The 16611-nt window shown below is 38.9% G+C and overlaps 1 pseudogene; it reads left to right on the top strand.

Annotated features, from left to right (window-relative positions):
• The first annotated feature begins 8426 nt into the window (after positions 1-8426).
• LOC108330259 (uncharacterized) lies at positions 8427-16072 on the top strand (annotated as a pseudogene).
• Positions 16073-16611: the final 539 nt, after the last annotated feature.

The following is a 16611-nucleotide window of genomic DNA, read 5'->3' as shown; positions in this document are numbered from 1 at the left end:
CTACTTATCAAAGTAGCACCGCAAGACATTATTGTCTACTTACCAAAGCAGTACGGTATAATTAATTTGCCTACTTACCAAAGTAGCATGAAACAAGATCTTCTGCCTACTTACCAAAGTAGCGCAACAAGACAATACTGTCTACTTACAAAGTAGCACAGTATAGTTAATCTGCCTACTTATCAAAGTAGCCCGATTTATATCATTCTCTTTATCTCTTCCTTCATCATCTCATCCTGCCTACTTATCAAAGTAGCACAAATTAACCAAATTACCTTTTTCAACATATTATTTATCGACAATCTGAACCAATCAAACTAATCAACAACATGTTTAGATTATATGGTAAGATTTTCAGTCCAATCCAACGGTTAATGAGGCAGAAATCATCAATTTTGTATAAATGATCCAAAAACATAAATTAAGCAATATTGAGATCCTTGAGAAGTTACGAAATTAATATCTCTAAATCGGTACCTCCGATCTAAAATCCCAACGGTCGAAGTATGTCCCTATCTGTTACGCGCTTCATACTAAAGTTTCAAGTTAATCTAACGGTTTACTAAGTAGATATGAAGGTTTTACCGAGGTAACTCAGAGACAGAAATTTAAGTGGTTCTCGGTTAAACTCCAAATACGGAATGAATTCTTCTAAGCACAGACATCTAATTCCAAATCTGAACGGTCAAGATCACCTATTATGTCTTATGAACTCCATACTAAAGTTTGGGATCAATCTAACGGTAAATGGAATATATATGAAATTTTTACCAATATAACGTAAGAACAGAATTATAGTGTTCATCAAATATTTCAAACTTTCGAAATTTCTTTCTCTAAGCATAGACCTTTAATTACAAATCCAATCGGTCACAATGTATTAATATGTCTTAGGGATTTTATATCAAATTTTGAGGTTGATCTAACGGTCAAATAGGTCAGAATTCTATATTTTACTGAGACAACTTAGTAACAGAACTACAGGGGTAACTAATTTACTCAAATTTACAGGATTTATTTCTCCAAGTACAGACTTCTATTTTCAAATCCGAACTGTCAAAGTTTAGTAATATGTCTTAGGATTCACATATTAAAATTTTACCTAAATCCAACGGTAAAAACAATTAATAGAAATTTATCACCACAGTAACTCGAAAATAAGAAATTATAATCATGAAAACCAAATTTTACACAAGTCAATATATAACTACCATTACAATTTTTTTTTTTTTTTTTTTTTTTTAACATATTCATATTCATGATCATAACAATAAAGGATTAGCTCCCCTTCATCAAAGTCAAGCAATTGGAACCATATTTCTAACTACAAAATTCTAGAAATTAAGTTGAGTTAGCTCCCCTTACCTCTTGAAGGCTCAAACACCTTAAACTCTTCTTCAAAGAGAGCAACTCCTCTCCTCCTTGCTAGACCAAGTCAGCCTCCACGCTTAGGACACTTAGGATTTCGTTCACCTCCCACCAAGGACCTCTCTACTCTCCTCCAAAACTCCAAATCTGATTTGGAATTAAAAGAAGATGCCTTAGACAACTAAGGACCCATGCACTTGGCACTTAACAATAATACACAACCAATGGACCATTCTAAACCATTTTCCAGCCCTAAAACATGGTAGGAAAGTCTCCAAAGGGTCCCAAAATGTTCTCCTAGTGCAGAACACAACCTACTCACTCCAAAAAGTTGCAACTTGTAAAAACAATACACCTAAAATTAAGGTTGGACGCTAGCCCCTGGACAGCAAAACAGTCACGTTTTCCCCAGCTCGGTTAGACCCCTTCCCGAAGTCCAAAATATGCGTATGAGTAGTCAAATTGAAGCTCTTTGAGTCTAGTTTCCAATAAAATAAGAATCAACTCAATTGATATTTTACTAAGAATAATAATTTCACTCCCCAGAGTCCCAAAAAATTTTCGAAAACCATTGCTCTGATACCAAAATGTAACACCCTACTATTTTAAGGGGTATTACTGATAGTAGAGACTAAATTAATTTGATATCTCTTATAAACAATCAAACTTTATTTCATTTAATCCAAAGTACAATACCAAACTTACAAACTTTAAACAATATAGTCTTCACCATTGAAATTTCAACTTATAAGTTTTACACAACATAATCTTCCCAATACAAATTTATTCTTTTTACAAAAATCCCTGAAAGTTTTTCCCCGCATCTCTCTCATCTCTAAGCTTGTTCAACCGCATCTGCAACATTATCTAATCACATATAACATGAGTTATATGATCATAGTACAAACAAATAAGGGTAAGCCAACCTTATCATAAAATCATTAAACTTGTAAAAATATTATAATCATGTATTTCTGCAATTGATAAAATATCATTATTCCGATGTCATTAATTCATCATTATCAAAGTCATCTTTCCCATTTCCATAAATCTTACAAGTGTACCATGCTTACTCATGAAGCCTTATGGTCAGACCGCTCTCTGCCTGCTTCCTTAAGCCTCACTTATATACTATGTCTTACTTTCCGAAGCCTTATGGTCAGACCCCTCTCTGCCTGCTTCTATATAACTTACGAATCATATGTTTATGTCAAAGCCTTATGGTCAGACCACTTTCTGCCTGCTTTCATAAACCTCAGGTGTTACTTTGCTCATACCAAACTCTCATGGTATAACTCGAACATACTACTCCCGGTAGTAAACATCATTTCATAAGTAATGATTTCTCATATCCACTCCAACATTTCATAAAACCAACAATTCATACCCTCTTATCCACCTAACTCAATCATGTTCATTCTTTAATCAAGAATTCATAATAACCCGTTTTGGTATCAATAAATTAAACATATTACCATATATTATGCTTCATATTATAAACTCATTTTGCCCATAACGAGTATAACTCAACATATTTTCACCAAACAAAGATCATGGATCAACCAAAATATATCAACATATCGTAGGAACTACATATTAAAGTCTGGGCTCAATGTAATAATAAATAAAATATATATGAAATTTTTAACATGATAATATTATGCATCTATAATCAACTTGTTTTATTTTATTTTCATCCTAGTAGAGATTTTTCTTTACTCCAATTGGTCACCGGAGAGGACCCAGATGTCTGAACGCATCAAACTCACCTTCGACGCCAGCACATATGACTAGTCACAACTGACTGGACCAGGCCAGGGCTGCTCTATGATCAGGGATGTGCCAACTCAGGTTTTTAAGGTTCCTCTATCCTACCAACAAAGGGAGGCCCTCAATAATTAATCAATTTATTTATTTAATTTATCTACCTTGTTTTCTTATGCTCTAAATCTAAAATGCCTAATTTTAATATTTTTACTTCCTCTCACAACAACCTCAAACAGTATCTGTATATCTATTTAATACTCATATATAAGCAATTACAGAACCCTTACTCCAGACCTTCCAACAAGATCAATTTCAGCCAACAAACTCATTCAATAAATTCATCGCATCTCAACATGTACAATTTAACAATTTCAGTTATAACACCCAATATAATAAAAGTCATAAAACAGTTTCGCAAGAGAACACCAGTTCAACATTCGTATATTTATAAATTCATACAAAAATAATTAGTTGCCCTTACCATCAAAATAATATTAATATAAAAATTCAGGGGAATCAAGAAGTTGAATCTGGCAGAGCCGGTTAGACAACTTCTCATCCTTCCACAAAGATGCAATAAAAAAATAGATAAGACAATAAAATTTCTGGGGAAACTAGAAGTTGAATCTGGCAGAGCCGGTTAGACAACTTCTAATCCATCCAAAAATACAATATAATTAAATAACACGAACATTAACATGTCTGGGGAAACAAGAAGTTGAATCTGGCAGAGCCGGTTAGACAACTTCTAATCCATCCAAAAATACAATATAATTAAATAACACGAACATTAACATGTCTGGGGAAACAAGAAGTTGAATCTGGCAGAGCCGGTTAGACAACTTCTAATCCATCCAAAAATACAATATAATTAAATAACACGAACATTAACATGTCTGGGGAAACAAGAAGTTGAATCTGGCAGAGCCGGTTAGACAACTTCTAATCCTTCCAAAATACAATAAAAATAAATAAGGAAAGCAATAAAATGTTTGGGGAAACAAGAAATTGAATCTGGCAGAGCCGGTTAGACAATTTCTAATCCTTCCAAAATACAAAATAAACAACTAATAACATACAAATGGCATAACATAATCAACATCACATTTTACAACTATCACACTTGGATATCAACACAAAAGCATACTCTCATTTAAAATTCAAGATCATACAGAAACAAAATACTCCATATTCAAGATTTAAGATCAGACAAAAGCAAAATATAGCATATTCAAGACTCAAGATAATACAAAAGGAAATACTCAAAGTTAGCTCCCCTTACCTCTATTCCAGACTTAGTTTCCTCTTCTCAAACCGTTCTCCGGAAACTTTCAGAATTTCCCCTCTTCAACTATAATTTACTCCAACTCTCTTCTCTCACAATTTCTCTAGAATTTTGGTGTAAATTTCCAGCCTCCCCCCCTTGGCTATTTATAGTAAAAAAATTTACTATTCATTTTTACTATTCATTTTTTTATTCATTTTACTATTACAAAAATAATTTTTTTATTTGCAAATTGGTGAATTCTGATCTCAAAGCTACGTGTAACACTTATCCTTTCCAAAAATATTTTTTTTTTTGTTTTTTTTTTTTTTTTTTTTTTACTATTCACTTTTTACTATTCACAATTTACTATTCACTAATTTTTTTTTTTTTTTTTTGGTATCTAATTTCAAGGATCTTACACGACCGCTCGCGTAGGCCTTGTGCTTAAAATCCTTTCCTTTTTTTTTACAAAAATTAAAAATCAAATAAAAATATTTTGAAAAGGTTTAAGCACACGTGTGACCGCTCGCGTAGGCCTTGTGCTGAAAATCTTTTCCTTTTCTTTTACAAAAGTTAAAAATCAAATAAAAATATTTTGAAAAGGTTTAAGCACACGTGCGACCGCTCGCGAAGGCCTTGTGCTAAAAATCCTTTCCTTTTTTTTTACAAAAATTAAAAATCAAATAAAAATATTTTGAAAAGGTTTAAGCACACGTGCGACCGCTCGCGTAGGGCTTGTGCTGAAAATCCTTTCCTTTTTTTTATACAAAAATTAAAAATCAAATAAAAATATTTTGAAAAGGTTTAAGAACACGTGCGACCGCTCGCGTAGGCCTTGTGTTGAAAATCTTTTCCTTTTCTTTTACAAAAATTAAAAATCAAATAAAAATATTTTGAAAAGGTTTAAGCACACGTGCGACCGCTCGCGTAGGCCTTGTGCTGAAAATCTTTTCCTTCTGTTTTTACAAAAATTGAATAAAGATATTTTGAAAAGGTTTAAGTACACGTGCGACCGCTCGCGTAGGCCTTGTGCTGAAAATCTTTTCCTTCTCTTTTTACAAAAATTGAATAAAGATATTTTGAAAAGGTTTAAGTACACGTGCGACCGCTCGCGTAGGCCTTGTGCTAGAAAACATTTTCCTTATTCATTAAAAATACTAAAATATTCCCAAACCACAAGTAATCTCTCTGAAAGAACTACGTAACCCTTATTTATCAGTTTGAATGAGAATACGTAGGAGCAAGGTCAATCCTTGTCGGGCCCAAAAAACTAAAAAATATATATTTTGTTTCTTTAATTTTTTTATTTTAGGGATAATTAAACATTTAGCAAACCACATTAAATTTGCGTATTTAATTAAAGGTACTGTCTTAGGGCAGACGTTGTAGGGTGCTAATACCTTCCCTACACGTAACCGACTCCCGAATTTAGAATCTTAGTTTCGCAGACCATGCCTTATCATTTTATGGTTTTTTCGTACTTTTCCAGAATAAACTATGGTGGCGACTCCACTGGGGACCCTTTTTAGAGAGTCGAGCCATTTAATTAGATGCGCGAATTCGATGTGGTTTTGCTTTGTGTTTTTCTTTCCCTTTTCTCTATCTATGCTTGATATTTGGAATAACTGCAATAACTATTGAATATTGAACCCTAGGGTAGACAATATGTTTATATCTGCCTGAGAATTTTTCTGGTTGTTTTGCAGGTGAGGGTTTGGATGTGCATGATGTTCTCCCTTCACACACACACTTTCGGCATATCATGAGTGGGGCCCTATACCCGGGTCTGAGCGTAACTTAGAATTAGAGGAGTTGTGTAGCGGTTGCACTCTGGGATGTACTTCGTGTTTGGCTATCGTGAGAACTCCAGCTAGAGTCTGTTCTCTTCATATGTGTTTCCACACCTAGTTGATTACTCGACTGTTGTGGAGATGCTATGAAGAGGGCCATAACTATAGTAACCTTTGACCTTTAGGTTCAGGGAACCATCCTTGTGAGATTGCATATACTTGACCTTGAACGCAAAACAGTGAACCTTTGTTAAGGCACGATGGGAGGAATATGTACTTCTGTAATCCTCACGTTGTTCGTTTTTTTAATAATGATATTACATTTCATACCATGCATGTGCTTTGTTTCGTCATGTTGTTTTATTATCATGCATCATATTCATACATCATTTAGTAACATGTTAATTTTAAAGGAAATCACAGGTACCTACTTGACTTCATACGTGATGGATGTTGACACAAGATCCGATGCTACACGGCACACCGACTCTTCCGATTTAAGAAAGAAGTATAGTCTAAGGACCCATGTTGGAAATTTGACCGGGCTGATAAATTTGGGCAAAAGGCTTAAGACTATAAAGAGAGAAACCTTTCAGAGAAGATATGGAAATTTATTGAATTTAATGGAGGTTGAAGTACAAATACCCGCTATCACAGCCTTGGCACAATATTATGATTCTTCGCTTCGATGTTTCACATTTCAAGACTTTCAGTTGGCGCCAACTATAGAGGAGTTCGAGCATATCTTGGGTTTGCCACTGGAGGGCACCACTCCCTATCAATATTTAGAGCATCATGCCTCTATACCCACCATTGCTGCCATCATGAAATTACATCCCAAGGAGCTTGAAGACAGGATGATGATGAGGAATCAATTGCATGGGTTATCACAGGGATATCTAGAGCAGTATTTATATCACCTGGCTGATAAAGAGGATTGGGAAACTTTCATGGATGTATTAGCCCTCACCATATATGGCATTGTCTTGTTTCCCAAAATAGAAAAATTCGTGGATTACACCGCAATAGACGTCTTCGTGGCGAGTAAAACCAGATCAGAGAATCCTGTAACAGCAGTTCTTGCGGATGTTTATGGGACCTTGAGTTTTTGCCAAGAGAGAAAGGGAAAGAAGATTCTTTGTTGTTTACCGGCGTTGTATACATGGATGACAGCGCGCGTGTTTAAGGAGATGGTCGACGTCAAGAGTCTATCGGAGACTTTGTCGCACCAAGGGCTTAAAGGCAAGGGAGGAAACGATTGGGCCCGATTCCTTGCTGGCTTGAGTGAAAGAAGTATAAAATGGCGCCTTCCTTGGCTCGGAAATAAACTGGCTATACAACATTGTGGTAGCTTTCCTAATGTGCCTCTCATAGGTGCCCGATACTGTATCAATTACAACCCCCTTTTGGTGCAAAGACAATTCGGGCATCCCATGAGAGGGGCACCTTCATCAGATTACCTTGCTACCCTATTCATTTATTACGAAGACGGGCATTTCATCGAACTGTTAAGAAAGGTTAAAAGCGCCTAGGAAAATGTTGTTCGAGCAGAGAAGGACTTGAGGGATGGAGTAGTGGATAGCAGGGTTAGTTATCACACCTGGATTCTGGAGAGAGTGGAAGTAGTCAAGTTGCCTTTCAAGCCAATCAAGGATCAATCAACTAGTGAAGGACCATCCCAAGCCCCAGAAAGTGAAGATGTGCAACAACTGAAGGCTGAGATGGAGAAATTGAGGGTGAGGAATGCTAGGTTGGAAAACGAATTACAAAGGGCGCGTAATGATCTTGTGGATATGAGAAATGATAATGAAGAAAAGTCGCGGGCTTATGAAAACATTGTCAAAAGCCAGAAGGCTGAGAGGGATTATACATTTCGAGTGAAACAAGATCTAGCGGCCGCGAGTAAGGAATTATCCATGAGGGTAAATGAGAAGAAGGTGGCTTTAGAAGAGGGCAGGCAGTGGAAACAACTCTATGAGGAAGTCAAGAGGGATAAAAGGGAAGCCCTAAAAAGATTAAGAGAAGCGCAGGTCCAAGTACAAGAAGCGGGGCATCAAATGAAGGAGATGGCTACATCATTTGAGGCAGAGTTGAATCAGGAGCACTGGAAGTTGGCGGAGGCCGAAAAGGAGTACCGGGCCATGTTAAAGCAAATGGAGGATTACATCGAGGAGCAGGAGGAGCGATGGAGGTCGATGGAATTTGAAGAAAGGCATCAGGCCTTGATAAAGTGAATGAAAGAGCACATCGCGGAGCAAGAAATGGCTGTAAAGCACTGGAAGGAAAGCTTCTCTCATTTGGCTGCTTTGGCAAATGGGGCAATTGAAGACATCCCCATGATGGTGTCGAATGCTGAAGCAAGTACTCATTTTCGTAACTCACCAGCGGAAATAGAATTGTTTATTAATCATTGTAAATGGTTGGTGGGAGAGATGAAATCTTTCATTGCCCGGGCGCGGGATTGATGTACATCAGAATTGCGTGTTTTGTTCCTTAGACGATGTAATGGATCAAATTTTCTTTAAATGAAAGATAAGGGATGTTTGTTTGGTATCGGCTTGTGTTAATTTTCCATCAGTATTGTCATCGTTATCCTGTGATTTCCACTTATCACTAGCATGCATCATGTTTTCTTTTATTTTGCATTTTTCATCCTTATCTAATTTAATTTAATAAAAATAATCATCAGTACAAGTGAGAGAACAACGGCAAATTTTCCGCGACATCCGTACAGGACCAGAGCTAACTCGAAGGTCATGGAGAATTGGGAGCAGTCACACGAATCTATTAAGGCTGATGTCAGCCAGTTGAAGGATCACATGGCCCAGATTTTGACAGCTCTCGAAGCCCTGAAGACTACGGGAGGATCGACGCCTGCGCAAGTTGAGGGAAGTGCTCAATATTACCCTTCGTTGTTCAATGCTGAGAGCCAATCTGTTCCGTTCCCAATGTATGGATTACCCCCAGATTACACTCCACCTGTGGGAGAATACACAGAAGGGGAGCATGTTTCATTCTCTTTCCCTACCACTGCCAACGTACCGCCAATCAGTACTCAGGGACCTGTTGTAATGTCCGCACCTATGGTAAGTGAAAGAACGAATGCAAACATGTCTGATGGAATACGAGTAACTCCGGTGCCTCATGTGATTACTGAAGAGGGCTTTTCTACCAGGGCTGCGCCACATACTTCGTTTCAGGGGGTAATTAGTAATGTCGACGGAGCAAAGGATAAACTGGAGAGCCTAGAGGCAAGATTGAGGGCTGTTGAGGGATTTGAAAGTTATGGGTTCGGAGATGTTGCCAGATTGAGCTTGGTTCCTGGCGTCAAAATACCACATAAGTTCAAGGCGCCAGATTTTGAGAAGTATAAGGGAAATACATGCCCTAAGAGCCATCTGACCATGTTTTGCAGAAAGATGGCTGCATATGCTTATGATGAGCAGCTGCTCATCCATGTTTTCCAAGATAGTTTGGCTGGAGTGGCATTAAACTGGTATACCCATTTGGAGCCGACTTGAATTCGTTGTTGGGCGGACTTGGCTGATGCTTTTGTGAAACAGTACATATACAATACACATGTTGCACCAGATTGTTTACAGCTGCAAAACATGTCGAAGAAAGACAACGAAACTTTTAAGGAGTATGTATGCTCAACGGTGGAGGGAATTGGCTGCACAAGTTGAGCCACCTTTGTATGATAGAGAAATGGTGGCAATGCTTGTAAATACGCTCCAACCACCATTTTATGAACATATGGTGGGAAATGTATCTTCAAATTTTGTTGATATCATTGTGATAGGCGAACGAATAGAGATTGGGTTGAAAAATGGGAAGATTGCATATGGCTCGTCGGTGGTTGCAAATTCCAAAAAACCCAGTTTCAACTCAGGAAAAAGAAAGGAAGGAGATGTGCATGCAACATCTGCAACCCCCATGTGGAGAGGTCAGGCTCCCACTCATAACTATCGACCATACTGGGGTCAACATCCACATGCAGCTAACGCGTCATTTGATCATCAAATTAGGCCTCAACAACAACCAGGGTACTATCAACCACAATACATCCCGACGAATAATTGGAGGGGAGGGGCAAACGTAGGTTCCAATATGAATGTGGGTCCAAATACTTATCCAAGAAGGAACCAGGAAAGAAATTATGTTAACTTTACCCCAATTCCTACAACTTATACGAAATTATTGCCTCATCTTATCAAACAGGGTCTGGTTGTCATTTGTCCCCTGAAGCCTTTGCAGCCTCCGTACCCAAGAGGTTATGATGCAGATGCAAAGTGTAGTTATCATGGAGGGGCCGTTGGTCATTCCACTGAGAGGTGTCTGGCTTTCAAGCATAAAGTGCAGACTCTAATTGATTCTGGGTGGTTAAAGTTCCAAGAAGATAAGCCTAGTATCGAGGCCAATCCTTTATCCGGGCATGGAAATGCTTCGACGAATGCTGTCGAAGTGAAAGAACATGAGCTGGTGAGAAATGTGAAAGAAGTCAGGAGCTCTAGGAGGTTTATTTTGGAGGCGTTGCTGAAAGTGGGTATCTTGAAGGGCGATTATGATGAGAGTATGGCATGCGCGCTCCACCCAGATGCTGAGCACTCTATTGAGGAGTGTGTTGAGTTTGAAGAAATTCTGCAAGACCTGCTAGATCGTGGTCTGATGCAAGTATGCTACAAGAGTGAGGAGGGAGATGTATTTGCACAAACTAGTGATGAATCCGGCATGATTTTACCAGAACCATTGGTGATTCGTTTCACTAGGACTACCTCTATCCCACCAACTCAAGGAAGGTCGTCCGTTGTTATCCGTGTACCAGCCCCTTTTCCGTACAAGAACGAAAAAGCCGTCCCATGGAGATATGAGACACATGCATCAGGTGAAGCACAAAGCGTTGATCCTGTCGTCAAAAACATATCAGGCATAGGTGGAATGACTAGGAGTGGTCGAATTTTCACACCACCAGAGTTGGCACGAGAAAGAGTTAATGATAAGGAAGCAACAATGGCCGCGAAGGCAAAAGAATTCTTAAAGGGGAAGGGTGCACAGACAGGGGAGATCCCCGATAAAGAAGAGAAGAAAGAAGTTTATGAAGAGGAGGCTTGTGAATTTTTAAAATTCATACAACAAAGTGAATATAAGGTGGTGGAACAGTTAAACCGTATGCCTGCTCGTATATCCTTGTTAGACTTGCTCATGCATTCAGCATCACACAGAAAGTTGTTAATGAAGATACTCAGTGAGGCTCACGTGGAGCAAGGTATTTCGTTGAATAAATTTGAGGGTATTGTTGGCAATATTGTTGCTAATAATTATCTCACCTTTACGGATGAAGAAATACCTGCTGAGGGAAGAGGGCATAACAAGGCTCTTCATGTCTTTGTGAAATGCCTGGATCATGTTATAGCGCGTGTCTTAGTGGACAATGGCTCCTCTTTGAATGTCATGCCGAAAGCAACCTTGGAAAAGCTACCTTGCGAAGGAATGCATATGAGGCCGAGTTCAATGATTGTGAGGGCGTTTGATGGTAGCAAAAGAGAAGTGATGGGAGAAGTGGAATTACCAATGCAAGTTGGCCCGTGTGTCTTTCAAATAACATTCCAGATTATGGATATCCTGCCAGCTTATAGTTGTCTGTTGGGGCGCCCATGGATCCATTCGGTTGGAGTTGTGCCTTCTACACTACACCAGAAGTTGAAGTATGTGATGGGAGATAAGCTGGTGATAGTATCAGGAGAAGAGGATCTTCTTGTGAGTGGGCCATCATTCACGCGCTACATCGAGGCGGCTGAAGAAGCTCTCGAGACAGCCTTCCAATCGTTGGAGATTGTGGGAAATGCTTGTGTGGAACCGTTTCCAGTAAATCCTCATCTATCATGTGCTTCTATTATGATGGCCAAGATTATGCTAAAAGAGGGCTATATATATGGGGAAGGTTTGGGCAAATATCGGCAGGGGCGAGCATTCCCTCTAGAAATCGTTGAAAACAAGAACATATATGGCTTGGGGTACAAACCTACCAAGGAAGACAGGAAAAGGATGATTGAAGAAAGGAAAGAACGTAGTCTAGCCCGTGCAGAAAGATGAGAGCCCAGAGAGAGCAAAATTCACATTGTTGACATCAAGGAAAGCTTCTGCAGTGCTGGGTGGATCAACACTGGCCAGATAGCAGCTGTGGAGGATGAAGACAGGCCTCAAAGTTCGAGCTTTGTGTGGGCTTGCTCCCCTGATACTCAACTCAACAATTGGGAAACACTGGATTTACCTGTGATGCTTAATGTGAACAAAATGTAATAGTTTTAATTAAGCCTATAGTTTCGATTGGGGCTTTAGAACTGAGGTTTTGCGGATTGACTTTTTACTTTTCACTCAGCGTGATAATAAAGTTGCATTTCATCATCATTTGGTATTTTTCTTTGTTTATCTTATTTATTTATACTTTTTCATAAATTTAAATGATGCAGATGTGACAATGATTGTTTTGAAAATAACGATATCAATGTTCCTAATTTTGAGCACCCTATCAATAATACGGAAGATGATTTCGAAGATGATGTGGAACCCTCTCCGGAATTGTTGAGATTAGTGGAACAAGAATCTAAGGAGATAAAACCCCATCAGGAGGAGATTGAAATACTCAACTTGGGAGAGAAGGATGAGATAAAGGAAGTGAAAATCGGTACTAGTATGAAAGATTGCGTGCCCTATTGAAGGAGTTTAAAGATGTGTTCGCGTGGTCTTACAATGACATGCCGGGTCTGGATACCGATATTGTGCAGCATAGGCTCCCACTCAAACCAGAATGCCCTCCAGTCAAGCAAAAACTAAGAAGAATGAAGCCGGAAATGTCCCTAAAAATTAAAGAGGAGGTCCAAAAGCAATTTGACGCAGGATTTTTGGCTGTGGCAAGATACTCACAATGGGTAGCGAATCTTGTATCAGTGCCTAAGAAGGATGGGAAAGTTCGGATGTGTGTTGACTATTGTGATTTGAATCGTGCAAGTCCGAAGGATAATTTCCCATTACCACACATCGATACTCTGGTTGATAATACGGCCAAATTTTCGTTATTTTCGTTCATGGATGGATTCTCGGGATATAATCAAATTAAAATGGCACCGGAAGATATGGAGAAAACGACCTTTATCACGTTATGGGGAACATTCTGTTATAAGGTGATGTCTTTCGGACTCAAGAATGCTGGAGCAACATACCAAAGGGCAATATGATGTATAAGGAAATTGAAGTTTATGTGGATGACATGATTGCAAAGTCGGAATCAGAAGAGGAGCATATTTTCAATCTAAGGAAATTATTTGAGAGACTGAGAAAGTACAAACTCATGTTAAATCCTGCCAAATGCACGTTTGGAGTAAAGTCTGGAAAATTGTTGGGCTTTATTGTCAGCCAAAGAGGGATAGAAGTTGATCCTGACAAAGTAAGAGCGATAACGGAAATGCCTGCGCCCAAAACAGAAAAGGAGGTTCGAGGTTTTCTGGGAAGATTGAACTACATTGCTAGGTTCATCTCCCAATTAACTGCTACTTGTGAACCAATGTTCAAGTTGCTACGGAAAAATCAGGCTGTAGTGTGGAATGAAGATTGTCAAGTTGCTTTCGAAAAGGTCAAACAATACCTACAAGACCCTCCTGTATTGCGTCCACCTATGCCAGGAAGACCGCTCATTTTGTATTTGACCGTATTGGATAATTCAATGGGTTGTGTATTGGGTCAGCATGATGAAGACGGGAAAAGAGAGCATGCTATATATTACTTGAGCAAGAGATTCACAGATTGCGAACAACGATATTCGTCGTTAGAGCGAACTTGTTGTGCACTGGCGTGGGCTACTCATCGTTTAAGGCAATACATGTTGAGTCACTCTACTTGGTTGATATCTAAAATGGATCTTATCAAGTATATTTTCGAAAAGCCCGCTCTCACTAGAAGAATAGCTCGATGGCAGATGCTACTATCGGAGTACGACATTATATATGTTACTCAGAAATCTATCAAGGGTAGCGCTTTAGCGGAATATTTAGCCCATCAACCCATTAGTGATTATCAGCCAATGCAACCTGAGTTTCCTGATGAAGATATCATGGCTTTATTTGCTGAGAACAAAGAGGACAAAAATGAAAAAGCCTGGATGGTATTATTCGATGGGGCCTCGAATGTAATGGGGCATGGAATAGGGGCAGTGCTTATCTCTCCTAAGAATCAATAAATACCAATGACGGCAAGGTTGCGTTTTAATTGCACGAATAATATCGCAGAATATGAAGCCTGTGCTATGGGTATTCGAGCAGCAATAGAGTCTAAAGCAAAAATTCTGGATGTATATGGAGATTCAGCTTTGGTCATCCATCAATTGAGGGGAGAATGGGAGACTAGGGATACAAAATTAATTCCATACCAAGCTTACATCAGGGGATTAATTGAGTATTTCGATTCCATCACGTTTAATCATATACCGCGAGAAGATAATCAATTAGCAGACGCGTTGGCTACTTTGTCATCGATGTTTGAAGTTGATCAAGATACAGAATTGCCAATGATCGAAATGAAGAGTCATGCGGAGCCATCATATTGTCATTTCATCGAGGAGGAGGTAGATGGTAAACCTTGGTACTTTGATATCAAGCATTATCTTAGGACCCGAGAATATCCAGAGAAGGCATCTGAAAACGATAAAAGGGCGTTAAGGAGGTTGGTTGGCAGCTTCATTTTGAGTGGGGATATTTTATATAAGAGGAATCATGACATGGTTCTCCTTAGATGCGTAGATGCAAAAGAAGCCGAGCTGATACTAAAAGAAGTGCACGTGGGTACATTTGGCACGCACATGAATGGGCACTCAATGGCCAGGAAGATACTGAGAGCGGGGTATTTTTGGTTGACTATGGAAAATGATTGTTGTACACATGTGAGAAAGTGTGAGAAATGCCAGGTGTATGCAAATAATATCAATGTGCCACCCACGACCTTGAACGTGTTGTCTGCACCATGGCCCTTTTCGATGTGGGGAATAGATGTCATCGGAGCTATAAAGCCAAAGGCGTCAAATGGACACCGTTTCATATTAGTCGCAATCGACTACTTCACCAAGTGGGTTGAGGCTGCTTCTTACGCTAATGTGACTAGAAAGGTGGTGACCAAGTTCATAAAAAGGGAGTTGATTTGCAGATACGGGCTCCCTAACAGGATCATCATTGATAATGCCACTAACTTGAACAACCAGATGATGACAGAGTTATGTGAGGAGTTCAAAATTCATCATCTTAATTCTTCTCCTTATCGTCCAAAGATGAATGGGGCAGTAGAGGCTGCTAACAAAAATATCAAGAAGATTGTGCAGAAGATGGTGGTCACATATAAGGGTTGGCACGAAATGCTTCCTTTTGCTTTACATGGTTATCGCACTTCGGTACGAACATCGACTAGGGCAACGCCTTTCTCGCTTGTATATGGAATGGAGGCAGTACTTCCGTTTGAAGTGGAAATTCCGTCCTTACGAGTTTTAATGGAAACCCAATTAGAAGAGGCTGAGTGGGTTCATGCTCGTTTCGACCAGCTCAATCTCATCGATGAAAAAAGATTAACAACAATATGCCATGAACAATTGTACCAAAGAAGAATGAAGAAGGCATTTGACAAAAAGGTACACCCAAGAGAATTTCATGAAGGTGAGCTGGTGTTGAAGAAGATTCTACCTATACAAAAGGATCATAGAGGCAAATGGACTCCAAATTATGAAGGGCCATTTGTAGTGAAGAAAGCATTTTCTGGTGGGGCACTAATTCTCACGAGAATGGACGGAGAGGAGTTACCATTGCCAGTTAATTCTGATGCAGTAAAAAAGTTTTACGCATGATGATTCCGTGATAGTGGTTGCTATTTAGGGGATGTTGATATTATCTTTAAAACTTATTGTACTCTGTGTTTTTTCACTAAATAAAGTTCACGTGATTTCATTCATATTTTGGTTGTTTGCATTCCATCTGAAATATTGCATGTCACGCTGAGCTGTTAAGTAGTCAAGTGAAAATGAAAATGAAAATAAGTAAACGCGTGTTGATAAAAGCATCACAGGTATATCAGGTTGGCGAGCTCGGTCCTGGAGGATGTCGAAAAAGGAAAAACGAAAAAGAGGTGAAAAAGAAAGGTCACATGTTGAGTTTGTTGTTAATAAAGTTGTCAAGGGCAATAGTATTTTCAAAATGAAAAAAAAGAAAAAAAAAAGAAAAAGGAAAAAGTTTTGAAAAATACCGTTGGTGAGCCCTTTCCTGATTCAAGGTTTTGGGAGTAACCGATGTTCTTTTCTTGATAAAGCATCTGCATTCATATTACTTGAACCCTAACTTTTTCGTTTCCCTTAAGACAAAGGATTGCCATACGTATAATATTGGGGCG

The sequence above is a fragment of the Vigna angularis genome, chromosome 2 (assembly GCF_016808095.1).
Source record: "Vigna angularis cultivar LongXiaoDou No.4 chromosome 2, ASM1680809v1, whole genome shotgun sequence".
NCBI classification, from domain to species: domain Eukaryota; kingdom Viridiplantae; phylum Streptophyta; class Magnoliopsida; order Fabales; family Fabaceae; genus Vigna; species Vigna angularis.
This window is presented reverse-complemented; position numbering and strand designations above follow the sequence as displayed.